We start from the raw sequence: 16,453 nt of genomic DNA, 5'->3' as shown, positions 1-16,453 counted from the left end.
GTTTTTTCTCTCACAAAGTAGTTCAGGAATGATTCAATGAGGTTATGGCTAAAGTAGGGTGGCTAGTACAGCAGTCCATGAAGCAAAAAGAAGTCCACTTATCCATGGACATGTAGACCACTGGGCAGAGAATTGTCTGCATGGCTTTCACAGCACACTGGCTGGCCGTTTCTTTCTTTAACAGTCATGATGGGACCCATAGCCACTCCTCTGCCCCATTTCCTATCACTCTTTCACTTGGCCTCAGGAATGCACGATCCCTCTGCATCAGGTCTTCCTACACCCCTGAGCACTTAGACTCTCATCTTCCTCAACATTCACTTCTTACTGTCCCAGAAACCTACATCTCTCCTCACAACTCTGTTACGCTTGCAGCTCTCCACATGAACTTGACTACCTTCTCCCACTCCCCTCCCAACTCTTGGCAAGTGTAGCGCTGTGGAATTCCTTATCTTTAATTAATGTTATATATTTATTTCATTTATGTAGCGTCAAGACTTGGAGGTATCATAGTGCTTGATTATTTTTGTTCATTGTTTTTTTATTTTTTTGTTTATTGTGTCATAGCCGATAATCGACTTTTCACACATCAAAAACATATGAAAAAATATACAATTCTTTAAAATACGTTTCTGCAACCAATATACAATACAATTAAAAAGAAATGGGGATGATTAAGAAAACTGCTTTTCAGACACCCCCCCCCGCCCTCCCAAATTCCTGGAACCTCCAATACCTGCATTGTCAATCAAGTTTCGTGGCACGCTGATAACCTGTCCCAAAAACTATCCGTATTCAACCATCATGGACTGTGCACAAATATGTCCAAGATATAACATCTCAGATCAAAGGTACTGTTAAAGTGGGTCAATGTATGCCTTAAGGATTGGAGGGCCATTTCCTTGCACATCCCACAGTAAGGCTGTCTCTGATTATGGACTTGTACCTAATGGCTTGGATTTCCCCTGTGATGATCAGTTTTAATCGAAACCTTAGGAAGTCCCCCCCTCCCCCCACCTATGTTTTTCTGTTGGGAAAGCATGTCAGGTATCTTGGAAGGTAACCACATGGTTTGTTATATTGTGACAGGGGTTTTGCTGTGACTAGTCCCCGCATTTGATTTATGGTTTCTATCCAGTCCATATGCATCAATGCAGTTTTTAGACCCGTCAGGTTCGCCACCCAATCGTCACATGATCTATTGCATTTATGCAGTCTCTCAAAGGTGTATTTATTTATCTGTGCCAGCAGCAAACCAATTGTAAGCCTGTGGCCCAATCAAAGGATTGGGCCACGGGCTTATACTTAACATAAACAGGGAGATCATTGGCGCAGCACCCGTTGAATCGCCGCCCGAAACATCAGCATCTGAAAAGACAAGAACAAACAAAATGTGAGCGGGGTTCCGCCAAAGACATTCTTTTACTTACCGCCAGATACTTACTCGTAATTTTACCGTTGGATGCAGTGCTGGTCACCATCCTACGTGAGACATTTCAGGCAAGGCGCCGCACCTGAAAAGAAGATAGAGAACTATTGGTTAATTACATTTGGAACAATATTACTTGCTAGACAGTGCTTGGTACAAACTGACTCTTACTTAAGCGCTACCTTCATCCATCGAGGCAAACTCACTCCTTGGATCACGCTGCAAGGGAAAAGGTATGAAAGGAGCAAGAGTGAATTAACAGACATTTGAACTCTAAATGAACTATACATTCGGTTTACACACTACTTACCTCGGAGTCATTGTTGTCCGGAACTCTGCCAAATCCTTAGGATCAGTGAAGTAACTGAACTTCTACGGACCCGTGCAACCCCCCCCAGGCAGGATGGAGAGTTCATCCTTCCAAACAATACGGTGAGACTTTATGAAGGGGAATACTGGAAGTTTTCATGGAAAATAGTGTTAGTGTAACCTCTCTACCACAGGTGGCTAATCCCATTTACTGATTTTAGGAAAATATTCCTGCATGCCAGGCAGACGAAACTGAGTGGACAAGTGCAGTCGATCATCACTTCACTACGAGTCACACTGGTGGAGACCGCAGCAGTCCAGCTTCGTTCAACGCCCCTGTGGAGTCCAGGTGAGCGTAACACATACCTTGGCTAGTACACTCCTGGTACCCCAAAATGGAGGGCAGAGGTGCAGGCCATTTCTGGGACCTCCTCTACAATATCATCAAGGCAGCTCATTACCCCTTGGTTCTGGGAATGCCCTGGCTACAAAAACACAACCCATATATCAATTGGGTGGCAGGGTCCTTATTCCTAGGATATGAATACTATCTGTCCCATGGTTTACCCCAGAACATGATTCAGAATGTGGATATGGAACCCCAGGTTTCCCAACGACCATCTATCGGTGTCTCCAATATTTCCCAGGTTCCGGAAATTTATCATGACTTCTCTGACGTGTTTTCCACAGCTACAGTTCAATCACTACCACCACATCGACCACAAGATTGTGCTATCGAGCCGGAAAAGAGGGCTTTGCGGGATTATCTGGATACCAATCTTGCCAATGGAACCATTCGACCTTCCAAATCTCCAGCTGGTGCCTCCTTGTTTTTTGTGCCCAAGAAAGACACTAAGGAACTTCGGCCCTGCCTAGAATTTCGGGGATTCAACCAATGCACCCTCAAGGATTGCTATCCCCTACCACTGCTATCCGACATATTGGAAGCAGTCAGGGGAGCTGTAATCTTTACTAAACTAGACCTTAGAGGCGGCTACCATCTCATCCGGATAAGGGAAGGCGATGAATGGAAGACGGCCTTCCGGACCCCCTTTGGGCATTTTGGTAATGACATTTGGCCTTGCAAACGCCCCTGCCGTGTTTCAGTGATTCATTGACAGTGTCTTTTCGGATATGTTGTTCCTCTTTGTCATAGTATATTTGGATGACATCTTGATTTACTCCAAGGATCCTCAGCTACATCAGAAACATGTGACATCGGTATTGCAACGTTTACGTGAGAATAAATTGTTGGTCAAACCTGAGAAATGTATATTCCACACCCAAACAGTCCATTACCTCGGGTTCGTCCTGAGTGCAAAGGGAATCGAAATGGATCCCTCCAAGGTGCAGTCTATCCTATCTTGGCCAGCCCCTACCACAGTAAAACAGATTCAATCCTTCCTGGGACATGCCAACTTTTACCGGAAATTCATTCCCACTTTCTCTGATGTTGTACAGCCAATAGTTGTATTGTTGAAGAAAGACATTCCCTTCCTTTGGTCCGAAGCTCAAGAAGCGGCCTTCCAGGAATTAAAATGAAGATTTACTCATGGTCCTATCCTGGCCCAACCGGATATTGACAGACCCTTCCTGGTAGAAAATGATGCCTCAGATCACGCAATGGGAGCCGTCCTGAAACAAGAATTCGAGGACAACTTGGAACACCCTATTGCCTATTTATCTCAAATTTTAACTCCCAGTGAGACCCACTATTCGGTACTGGAGAAAGAGTTGCTTGCCATCTGGAAAGCCTTTACAGATTGGCGCAATTTACTCCTAGGTGCCAAATTTCCTGTCCAGGTGCAAACTGACCATAGAAATCTACAGGTTCTACAATCCCTGGAATGCAGGAACAGTCATCAAGCTCGTTGGGCTTACTTCTTTGCACAGTATCAGTTCCACATTCATCACGTTCCTGGAACTCACAATGTAATTGCTGACGCCTTTTCTAGGCACCTGGATTATGAGCCTTTGGATGCTCGTGCCTTTCCAAAAATGTTCCCTGACACAGTGTTTGTCACCCAAGCCAACTCCCTGCTGGAAAGGTTTAGAGCGGAAACCCCATCCTCTGAATTGTGGAAGTGCTACGTCGGAAAGAACCAATGGTCTTTAATTACAAAAGATGGTTACCTCTTCAAAGATAATAGGTTGGCAGTACCCACGAATAAGTTGAGAACCAAGATCATAAACCTTTGTCATGACACCTTCCATTCCGGGCATCGAGGCATTACTTCCACCCTTCATCATATTCAGAGACAATTCTGGTGGCCTAACATGAAGGATGACATAAAGGCGTATGTACAAGCCTGCCCAGTCTGCAGTCAGAATAAGTCAGATAATAGGAAACCTGCTGGTCTTCTCCATCAACCTACATTGCCAGATCGTCCTTGGGAAATAATCGCTACCGATTTTATCGTAGAGCTGCCCCCTTCCAAAGGATTTACCACCATAATGTTTACCATCGACCTATTCACCCACATGGCTAATTTCACCCCATTACATAAATTATCAAGTATATTTCTGAAACACATCTTCAGATTACATGGACTACCCTCCAAGATCATTTCAGACCGTGGTCCTCCATACGTCTCTCAGTTCTGGACACACCTATGCCACATGCTGGGCATCCAACGTGCCTTGTCTTCAGGTTACCACCCTCAAACCAATGGGATTACAGAGCGGGTTAATCAGACCTTAGAACAATATTTGCGCTGCTTTTCAGCCAAAGTCCAGGATGATTGGTCAATCTTGCTTCCAGTGGCACAATTCGCTTATAACAATTCTGATCACTCAGCCATTAAAACAATCCCCTTCTTCTGTAGCTAAGGATTTCATCCATCGGTGCTACCATCCATTCTACCTCATGCCACCCCAGTTCCGTTGGTTGATTCCTGGATTGAAAGGTTGGTCACCTTGCACAGGGATGCTAAAGAACATTTGAAAAAGGCCAGGATGGATGTCAAAAGACATGCTGATGCCAGACGGAGACCTGCCCCTGTCTATGGAATCGGTGACAAGGTCTGGCTGTCATAAAAACTACTACCTCAACAGCTACATCCTAATAAATTGGCCCCCAAATTCTATGGGCCATTTCCTATCAAGGAGGTCATCAATCAAGTGGTGTATCGACTCCAGTTACCAGACTCCTGGAGAAGGATTCATCATGTCTTTCACACCTCCCTGCTCAAACCTTACCTTTCATCCACTAGGTCAACTCGCCGACCCAATCCAGTGCTAGTCAACGAGCAGACTGAATTCGAGGTCTCCAGGATCTGCGACTCTAGATATAGAAGAGGTTGACTTCAGTACCTAGTGGAATGGAAAGGATATCCTCCCAGCGAATGAACTTGGGAACCTGTCTCCAACATGAATGCCCCTCGCCTAGTGCAGAAATTCCATTTGACTCACCCAGGCAAGCCCGGTGTATCGGGGTTTAGGAGGGGGCATGCTGTCATGAACCGCCACTCGTGCCCCTTATGGAACTCCTGCTCCACGATGCATCATACCACCGGGCGGTGTTCCTCCCAACATGGCCGCCACATCAGTCATTCTGCGCTCCAGCATTTACGCCGGTGCGATGGACTCCTACAAAAAGGACACACCCCCGCGGTGCTCCGTGTCTCAACGCTCCTGTACTAGTTAGCGGGTAGTGTGCCTTGCGTTCCTTCCTCGTATCAGCTTTCCGATACTTAACCCTTCTTCCCTTCATTCCTGGACCCTGGAGCGGTTACTCCTCTTCCAGGCCTCTCACCCATACCTTCCTGGCTCCCTTCCTTGCTCCATGCATACACCCTGCTTGTTTAGCTTACTAGCAGTAACTTCCTTCCTGGTTCCAAGCTTATTCCTGAACGTAGTCTACCCTTGCTTCCTGGAATCCTGAACTCTTCCTCTGTCTCCATCCACGTTCCACGCTGGAAATAGAGGACCACCGGCCGTACCTGTTCAAGTCCAGGACTTCTCGGAAATCAGAGAAACACACAAAGAAGAGAGTGGCGAAGGACAAACGGGTAGGATCGGGGGTTGAGTGTGACAAGTGGAGCATGTCAAAGCTTCCTCGTAGATCATGTAGTGTGCTGCATATAAATCACAAATAATGTTCTCACTCTTTTGTTTAACATTTATGCATACTTATTCTCGAGTAGCGATGATATATAAACATTGAATCGTACATGGATATAGTCATTGCATCCTACTCTTCTATTCACTTTTAGGAATCAAAAACCAACAACCAATCAACAATGTGTACAACAATCTCAAAAAGGGCACAGTATTACTTAAATTATACTCACAGTAGTGCGGTCAGGATTGACGAGACAGAAGACAGTTGAGGCTATGCCAATCACTGTAAACACATTAAATGGAAAGGGGCTTAAAAATGCTATCAAAAGCCATTGGCTTATAAGGCCAAACACCAAAAAACAACTTAAAGTGATGGATTAAACATGCAGGTTAAAGTAGTTGAAATCTGCCTGCTGGGTTCCACTATTCCATATGTAAGTCTACGTACCCTGGCCATGAAACTGCAAGTAGGGGCAGAGGTCTCTAAAAGCTCTTTGGCCAGCCTTGCCACACACACAACTCTGTGTCTTCCCAGGCTTCGGGAACAGTTGGAGACATACCCAACAGGAATACATCTTAGTCCCTAGCTATAATAAAAATATTGATAACATTTCAAAGTGCTTATTTTATTCCCAGAAAACAAATGTAATCTACTGTGGCAAATGCATCCAAATAGTTTATGCCAGTCACACATCTATTGAGTTCTATGGTTCATCTCTTCTTGCCAGCTCTGCTGGCCCACGTAGCACCCTCTCACAGGAAACCTCAAGAAGAAGGTGCGCTTTCCTTTTGTGCTTTGCTTAATAGGCTGACTAAGATTTATCTAAGCTCTGCCAATGTTTCTAATTGCCATTGCTGAGCTGGGAGCAACAGTATCTTAATCATCGTTCTGATCTTTTGAAAGCAGCTGGCTGGCCACTTAACCATAGATTTTACATTGTTCTAAAACATTGACATTGAGCAAAGTAATATTAGTGATGCTATTTGTGTCTCCTGTCTAACACTGAAAATATGGTCTGCTTCCAGAGCTGAGCCATCCCAAAGCAAAGCTCAAGCCACAAATATTCCAAAGCGGAAGTAGCCAGCAGGTCCTTTTTTATGTAGATTTTCAAGTCATGGTCATATAAATGTGTACAGTTTTGTTTTTATTCTGTGAACATTCTCTTTTTACAACCAAACACAGATAAAGCCAATGATTCTACATTCTACTGGTACAGAACAGTGTGGGCTTCTCACGCTATGACCTGTTACAACAAACTAATGTGTAAATAATGTGTTGAAATCAGTGTGAGCTCTGCAGAGCCTGTGTCAAATATTTGCATTTAGAACTGGATCAGCAGGTGTTAGGCAGAATCACATGCAGTACCCTCGGGAACACTACACACAATTAAGACCACAAGTGTAAGTACAATTTCACCTTTGGTACAAGACTGTACTACACAGTAATGTGGTAGCAGTGGCTGAGCAGCCAAGTTTATCTCAAGAGTAAAGTGAGCAGAAACAGGAGGTTACACAAAGGGAGAGCAAGCACAGTGATTCAAACAAACACTTGCTCAAGGTTTCTTGGTAAAAGAATATACATTTATTTACACAGTCAGTTGGAAAACATTCCACTAGTAAGAGCAGCTCAATATCACAATCTAATATACTACAATACACAACCAATCAGTTTCTGAACAAGTTCAGCTCCCCTGAAGTGGGAGCAAAATGGCACTTCTGTTACTTTAAAAATGGGTAAAAAAACAAGGTTAAAAGAATTTAAGCACAAATACTTTCAGAGGTAGGGCAAATAGTTTCAGTTCACTAAAACTAGTAATTAAATTCAATAGGCCTGGGCCAAAGTCAATCGTTCAGAGTCTTAGATAGGATAGCATAGTTCTGGTAGTAAACGGTTAAGTCTTTGCCATGGTTTTAAAAGTAGTTGGTCAGACGAAAAGTTATATGTCAGTTTAGGGAAGGACAAGCCTTCAAAGTTGGGAAAGTTTCACAAATTTTCACCGTGGCAGAAAGGATTTCTTGACCGCACTTGCACAGTACCTTTTAAATGAAGAAGAGCTGTAGCAGAGGCAGTTGTTTCTGGCAGTTCCTGCAGATGTTGCTGTTCCTGAGCTTCAGTCATGGGGACAAGAAGAAGGACGCCGGGAGGTTTCTGCATTGCCCAGGGAAGAGGCCACAAGCTTGGCTAAATGTCGGGTTAAGGTGTGAGTGCCTTAAAGACCACAAACTGGTATCCTTCTCACTGGCTATCCGGTTTTCAACAGCACTCTGAAGAAAATTCAACCAGTATTTTTTTTTTTTTTTTTTTTTTTTTTTTTATTTAGAGTGTAGTTTTTTTAGTTTCATTTAAAACTTTTAACACACTTTCCAATTCACTTCAGTCCGTCTCTTTTCCTTTCTTTTCCTCTCTTGATGCAACCGGGTGAATTGCGGATTCCCTCTGCTAGGTCGTTATTTTTTATCATTGAGTATTTTATCCAGAAAGTTTATACCCGCACATGAGAAACGTGGATTGTGTCCTTGGATAAAATAATCCCATCGTTCCTCATCGTTGCATTGGGTTGTTGTTGACATATATTTAGATAACAAACGCTTTCTGTCCTTTGAAACGGCGGTGCAGTTCATCAAGAGATGTACCGGAGTCTCTAGTTGCGACTCTACTTGGCAGAACCTGCAGCGACCCTCGTTAACGCCTCTTCCTCCAGTTCTGTGTTTATATTCATTTGTTGGATAGACTCCTAATCGAATTTTTAGTAGTGTTGCTCTATGTGTATATGATGGAAATTTTACTAGGTACTCAGGAAGCATATTTCTTTTTCTATGTTCGACTGCTATGGTGTTTATATTCGATAGCTTCATTTTGGCTTCTCTTGTAGCAATCCAGTCCTGTCTCATGAGCTTTTCTTTTACTTTGCTGGGATTGGTAATCAGTTCTTCTTTCGAGGAGTCCATTTTTGTTAGTACCTGGGACCATTCTCTTTTCCAATGATTAAGGTAGATTGAGCTTTTGTCTACTCCTTTAGTTGCCAGTAGTTTGTAGCTATCGGCCGGACTGGTTTCACATATTTTCCTCAATAAGCATAATGATTTCCATTTCATTGTAGCTTCGAGTGACTCGAGGCCCAGTTCTGCTCTAATCGCCACTATCGGAGTACACCTTGGAAGCTTCAATACTGGTTTCCAAAACCCACTTTCCAGTTTCGACCATAGTTTGTGTGTTAGATTCAGACCAGCTTCACTTCCGTATGCTAAGGAGGGCAGGACTTTTTGAACATAGAACAATCTTACTGGTACCAGTGAAAATTTTCCGTATTTGCCGTCCAGAACCCTTCCTTGTGCACTTAGATTTCTGACTTTTACTAGCAGAGTTTCTATCCAACTCTTTTCCACTGTCGAGGAGTTGAGTCCAATTCCTAAGTATTTTATCATCTGTATTCGTTCGAGAGGTTCTCCTTCTATATGCCATTTAAATTTTTTTCTTATGGCGTTGTTCTTGCCGTTTATAGTCAGGATCTTTGATTTTCCCACATTGATCGTCAAATCATTTTTTTGCATGTAGGTTTGTAGGTTGTTTATAAGTCGTTGCAGCCCTATTCTTGTTTCATCTAGTAATACTATGTCGTCAGCATAGCATATTATCGCCACTTCCTGATTATTAATTTTTGGACTGAAGTGTCTTATACATGAAGTGATTTCTGGAATATCGGCTATGAACAATTTGAACAGTGTTGCTGCAAGCGGACAGCCTTGCTTCACTCCCTTGTTAATACTGATGTTGGCCGTCAAATCTCCTCGATCGTTTACTCTGATTTGGGTAGTCGTGTTTTGATGTAACGCCCTTATCGGGTTCAGTAAGTCCGCAGGACAAGACCAGGATTTTAGTTTTTCCCATAACTTTCTTCTGTTGACAGAGTCAAATGCCTGACTTAGATCAATAAAAGCCAAGTGTAGTTCTTTTTTAAATTCTATTGCGTTGGTTTTTAGCATGGATATTATAAATAGGTTTAAATCCGTTCCTGTATGCTTTGTGAACCCTGTTTGGCGCGGGTCGATGATGTTGTTCGTCTCTGCCCATTTTGTCAGATTTTTCTGTAAGTCTGCTGCAAACAGTTTTCCTGTTGTTGCTAGTAGCGAGATAGGTCGATAGTTTGAAGGCAAATCACGTTGACCCTTTTTATATATAGGCACTGTTATACTTTTTGTCCATGTTTCTGGAATCTTTCTTTTTAGTACAATGCTAGTGAATAAGATGTTTATTATCACTGCCCATGATTTTGGATCTTTCTTCAAATGGATATTCGTCAGCCCGTCTGGTCCTGCCGCGGAGGAATCTTTTAATTTCCGAATTGCAGTTTCAATTTCCCCTTCATCCATCATGTTCCTCCAAGGAAGTGTTGAGATCTCGTCTGGTAAATCTACATCGTCAGCTCTGGCAGAGAAGACTTCAGTATAATGTTTAATCCAATCGTTCTCGGAGACCCCACATATAAGTCTACTTCGATGGTTCAGGGTGCAGTTATTTATTAGGTCCCATGTTTCTCTGGTGTTGGACTTTTGTAGGGAGTTCACCATTAATTCCCCTTGTTCTTGAAGTCGTCTTGTTTTAAAGTCAGTGAGCCAGTTTTTATATTGATTTCGGTGTATTTTGATATTCCTTTGCTTATCTATTTTTGAATTTTTTTTGCTTTTTTTGCTAGCTCTTATTTCTTTTCTTAGTTGTTTCCTCCTTTCCACTAGTTCACTACTGTACTTATGCTTATATGTTAAAGCATCGGATTTAAGACCTGACCTTGCTGTTTTATAGGCTTCTAATAGTGTTTCGTAGTTGAGATGGCCCGTCACATTGTTATCAGCTTCTACGAAGTTCTCTTTCAGCTTTAGGATATTTTTCGTTGTTAGCTTTAATCGATTTGCCGATGGATTTAAGTCCAGAGTTGAGCTGTTTCCCTGAGATTTTGTAATTTTCTCTCTCCTCCATGAAGTTTTAAGGATGTTATGGTCACTGACATTTTGTTGTAGGATTTCAAAATTTTCTATTTCCAACATCAGGGGCAGCGAGACCCAAATGTAATCAATTGTTGTAGATGCTTGTCCATTCGACCACGTGTGTTTCCCTGGAATATCGCCACGCGTTTGACCATTTAACATATGCAGGTTGAGGCCTTTTGCCGTCTGTGCCCATCTGGCTACATTGGAATTTCCCGTCTGCAGATCATCTATCCGCGGGAGTCCGTTATTTGTCAGACATTTTATATTTAGATCACCACATAGGATTATTTGGCAGATGGAATTCTGTTCCCTTCTTTTGATTATTATGTCTGTAATTGCTTGAAGGAACTGGGAGGTTGATATTCCTTTTGAATTCCAATAGACGTTTATCATTAATAAGGAGGCCGTTTCCACATCCTTGGAGTCATTGACGGTTTCTAGCAGAGTCCATTGTATTAGGTGGGTTACATTACCTTTTTCCTTGATCCGCCAGCCACTTCCTTATCTTATTAGTGTGATTAGGCCGGCATAGGGTCTCCCGTTTCTTTCTTTTTTTGCGGGGTTCATGGCGATCTCAAAGTTTCTGCATGCTGGCAATTCGCGTAACCAGGTCTCCTGTAAACATATTAATGTGGCATTGTTCAGATGTGGATTCTCCTTCGTCATCAGGTGCTTGAATCCCCTCGTATTCCAAGATAACAGTGATTCCTCGATTTTTGCATCCAACTGTCTTGGCTATCGTTCGTTTCCCTCTGAGGATAGGGAGCCTGCTAGCCAAGTCCAGTCTTCTTGTAGCTCAACATTCCTTTTCAAACTGTCTTTTCTGTCTTTGTTTGTTTTTCCTCTTATGCTGACGTCGTTTTTCGCCAGTTCTTCGAGTTCTCTCTTCCTGTTTGTCACTGTTATTTTGAAATTTTCTTTTGACATTCTGTTTGTTCCCTTTTGTGGTACTGGAGTTTTTGAGGCTCTTTTGTGATCACGATGTATTTGCTCTTTTGCGATATTGTCAACTTGTTTTAGGTTATTTAAGACTTCTCGAATCTCGTAACCTCGTTTCAACAACTCTTTGCCGTCTTTTAGGATTGAATCTTTGAGAGTTCTTGATTTCAGGTGTAAAGCGACTTTGTCCACACGATCTTCGTCAATGTATTCGACCACCGCTATATCTTCGTTTCTTACCTTTCTCAATTTGTCCACACAATGAAGCAGGGCAATCACGTTTTTCCGATTTAGATTTTTTCCTTCGTTTTCCTCAAGCAAATTTTCCACCAGCACCTTTATTGGAGACTGGACTCTTTCGTTTTGCTGATTTTTTGTATGCTTGCAATCCTGATCACTTAACTGTTTGTGTCTCGGGTGCTTAGGGTTCCATGAGTTATGCGATTCTCCCGTGAGATCGCTCTTGGTCTTTGCTTTTCCAATCAAGATTTTTTCCCTATTCATTCTGTTTCTTTTTTCATCGAGAGTTAGAAATCCTGGGCTGTCGTGGTAATCGTCATCGTCCGAGTCCCAGTTTGAACTTTCATCGTTCTTTTTTTTATCTCCCCTGCGTAGTGGACTAACTTCGTTTAACACTTGACATGGAGACTCACCCACTTCCGATATGTTTTGCCTGTATTTTGCCTCCACCTCTTCAATATAGAAGGAGACATCCTCGATCAGATCTCTTGAGTTGTCTTCCGACTCTAGGCTGCTTTCTTCATCCTCGGTGATCAACACTACATGCCTTCCCATTTGTTTGGGAGACGGTCGAGATGTAGGTTCAGATTCGCTGCTTAAGGTTACGTTTTCCTTTTCACTTTTTTGATTTATATTCCTGAATATTGGCCGTGTGCCTTTTATAGATCCCTCTCCTTTTTTTGAGCTTTTCCGAGTTCTCTTGTCTTTGGCCTCTACAGTTTTGGTTATTCCAAGTATGTTTTTTGATGTATTTGTGGCTTCGACCGTGATTTTGCGTTGGTTCACCTGCCTTTGTTTTGGCCCAAACACGGGAAAGTGTACAAGTTTGTTAAATTTGTTTTTCTTACAAGGATCAATGTCTCTTGTTTCAACTAAGAGCTCAACGTCTCGTTTAGACATGTTGTCGTTTCTCGGATCTTCAACGGGATCGTCAGCTATTGATTCCTTTCGCTTCGTGTTTTCACTGGTGCTGCTTGGTCGAATTCTTGCCTCATCTGGTTCAAGCACACTTGTTTTTGATGACGTAACTTTATTCAATTTTACACTGTGAGTTAGAGCTGGGCGGTCTTCTTGATTTTCTTTGTCGATACTCTCGATATTTCTTATGTTGTGTCTATTTTCTGCCGTGGTTGTTTGTTTAGAGGTATCTACCGGGCTCGGTAGATTTTTATTCCTCTCTGCAGACTCAGTGGATTTCCGCATCCATTTTAATGAGTCTAATAAGGCATTAGTCAAGATGTCTTTTTCGTGCCTGTCTCCACTTGCCAGATCGAACAGTCTCCTTTGCCATGCTGCTGAGGTTTCTGCTTCTTGATTTAACCTCGCTTCCAGTTTCAACGCTGTTATTTCCTGAGCAGTTAGCTTGGTGAGCATTAAGGCTACAAGAGTGTTGTTGTCCTTTACGTTTTCGCTGATGGACTCGTACAGTTTCATGTATGGGGCTAGAGAGATTGTTAGTGCGGCCATTATATTATTCTGCAGTTGTGTTCCTATATGTGGGAATGAGGTTTGACCTACAACCACTTCCTCGTTGGTGTTTGTGCTCTCTTTAGTATTTCCTGTTTTTTTTTCATTACTCTGCGCGCTAGTGGTAGCTTGAGTCTTTCTTTGTGGTGAGCGTTCGTCTGTTTGTGTTGCGCTACATCTCATCGTGGGATTTTCGCCCATCTTGTCCCCTTGTTTCATTTGGGCGTCAAGGACACGGCGCCTTTTTTCGAATGTTGAATGCAATGATCTTTTGTCGGTTGGTGAATAAGTCGATAGGTCAGCGTCAACAAAATTAAGAAAATACTGAGTTCTTAAAGCCCTACACGGGGTCTTCTCAGGTCGCAGTCCATAGGCGCCGGTCGTTATTTTGGCTATTGATCCTAGGTCTTTCGGTTCGCATCTCCCAGGAGAGGGACTGCTTTCCTGGCAATGTTTTAATCTAACACCTGATGTTGTTCTCTTCGGTGTGTTTCCTTCCATTGTTTTAATAAAGTGTTCTCTCCATTCGTGTTCTCCGATCTCTTCAGCAATTGAGTTTTCCTGACCACCATTTTTAACAAAGGGTCTTTTCCCAATTAAGGGTGAATGTAGTTTTTTTTTTGCTGACTGAAGAAACTGATTTGTCAGTCTGTGTGGGTCAAACCCTTCTTTCTGACTAGGTCCACTGTTCAGTAGGCTTTGCTTGATTAATGATTCCAGTTTTTTGTAATCATTCTCGTTAGGTCCGGCTTCCGTTTGAGTCTTGTTGTTTGATTGTTCTTCAGCGACAATCAAGACATCATGTGAGATTGTGCTGTTGTCGTTCTTCTGGTTCTCTCCTTTTTCACTTGTTGATAGTATTTCGGACGCGTCTGAATACACTGATTCGTCCAGGTCGCTTGTGTGACTAATTCAGTGTTGTTTGCACTGGTGCAATGTGTTTCTCTGATAATCAGTTGTTTGTTATTTTTTGGATATTGCTCTAACAGAGTTTCTGCAGGCTGTACTCCCTCATGTTCACTGATTGTTGATGTTTGACTGCCCTCATTCCTTTCTTCCACGGGCAGGTTTGCTCTCGTTTCATCGTCTTCCGTTCTTAATTCTATTTCATTTTGCTGAGCTTCCAGCAGCAAACCTAGATCTGTTAGTTCGGCGTCTGTTACGTTTAGAAGTTCTACTGTCATTGGTGTTGTTGGATCAGGGTCTTCGCAGTGTGATTCCTTTACAATTATACACTGTAGTGCTGCTGCGTTTTTGCCTATGGATAAAGGTTGTGTTTTATCTACACGCTCTGAAGTTGACCTTTCTTTATCTAAATTCTCACAAACAGTCTTTCCTTCGTCCTGATTTTGGGTGAATGTATTTGTGAGTGCAGATGAAGATGTCGGTTTGAGTGGGAAGATTTTCAAGTCTTGTTTGGTTGCAAGCCTCCTCTGTTCACTCCCTCCCATCTCTGTGGTTTCTAGGTTTCTGGGCGATTCGATGTTTGCGAGTATAGGAAAGGCACCAATCTTACCTCTTTCTTTGTGAGTTTCTTGACTGTGTCGCAGCTTATCTCTTTGTTGTAGTGGAAGTCTTGAGTTAGCTCTTGTTAGTGGGCGGGCTGTTGCCCCTCCGATTGAGGTATTGCTGTTGTCAATCGATAATGAAACTATCGAGGCCATTTTTCTCCGCCTCTCTTTGTGGTTGCCTAATTGAGGTCGAACCGTAAGGTATCTCTTGTCTCTGTTGTTGGAATTTCGTTACCTTTACTGTTGGTGTGTTTACCTGGAATAGCACTGTTAAACGTTCAAGCGGGGATCAAAGAGATAAAATCTCCGCAGTCTCCCCGAGTTTGGATGGTGCACCCCAGCACCCAACAGCCGCACAACAGCCGGCGCCCTTTACCCCGTCGGGCTTAACGCCGCAAGGGTGGATTGCGCAGTGCTTTATGCCGAGGGAAATTCACGTGATGCGTCACGTGATCGCAGCTCCGCCTCCTCCTGGAAGCGAGCGTTGTTCGGCGTAGTTCTTAGTGACTCCAAGCGCTGGTTTGCATGCAGCAGCAGCAGGCTGGAAGACACTCCTTCCACAAGAAATGTTCCTTTCACCAAGCGATTTTTACTGGGAATAAAGGCACACGCCTCTCGGCTGGATTGCGCAGTGCTTTATGCCGAGGGAAATTCACGTGATGCGTCACGTGATCGCAGCTCCGCCTCCTCCTGGAAGCGAGCGTTGTTCGGCGTAGTTCTTAGTGACTCCAAGCGCTGGTTTGCATGCAGCAGCAGCAGGCTGGAAGACACTCCTTCCACAAGAAATGTTCCTTTCACCAAGCGATTTTTACTGGGAATAAAGGCACACGCCTCTCGGCTGGATTGCGCAGTGCTTTATGCCGAGGGAAATTCACGTGATGCGTCACGTGATCGCAGCTCCGCCTCCTCCTGGAAGCGAGCGTTGTTCGGCGTAGTTCTTAGTGACTCCAAGCGCTGGTTTGCATGCAGCAGCAGCAGGCTGGAAGACACTCCTTCCACAAGAAATGTTCCTTTCACCAAGCGATTTTTACTGGGAATAAAGGCACACGCCTCTCGGCTGGATTGCGCAGTGCTTTATGCCGAGGGAAATTCACGTGATGCGTCACGTGATCGCAGCTCCGCCTCCTCCTGGAAGCGAGCGTTGTTCGGCGTAGTTCTTAGTGACTCCAAGCGCTGGTTTGCATGCAGCAGCAGCAGGCTGGAAGACACTCCTTCCACAAGAAATGTTCCTTTCACCAAGCGATTTTTACTGGGAATAAAGGCACACCAGTATAGAGACGGTGTCCAGGTGACTTGTGAGTTGGTTGTTCCCACCAAACTCAAGGGCAGAAGGTAACCTTGAAGGGCTTCTCTGTCCATGGAGTTTCAGGCAATTCAGACCTGCAGCAGGGCTTCACCAGTTGTCCAGGTGTTGCAACAGTCCTTTTCCTTCAGCTCATCTTCGGTTCTTTCGTTCCAGTGGTCGAATCCGCTTTCCATGTCCCAGAGGCCTGCTTTTGAACAGTTTTCC

General features: G+C 43.5%; 1 protein-coding gene across 1 annotated transcript in view; it reads left to right on the top strand.

The window, feature by feature from the left end:
• Window positions 1–16,453, top strand: part of LOC138528713 (tyrosinase-like) — a 106,744-nt gene that overhangs the window by 68,566 nt on the left and 21,725 nt on the right. The gene's annotated exons all lie outside the window — the stretch shown is intronic.

Source organism: Ambystoma mexicanum, chromosome 7q, assembly GCF_040938575.1.
Source record: "Ambystoma mexicanum isolate Mex_15411 chromosome 7q, UKY_AmexF1_1, whole genome shotgun sequence".
In the NCBI taxonomy this organism is placed as follows: Eukaryota; Metazoa; Chordata; class Amphibia; order Caudata; family Ambystomatidae; genus Ambystoma; species Ambystoma mexicanum.
Note: the sequence above shows the minus strand (reverse complement) of the source record. Positions and strands in the feature narration are given on the sequence as shown.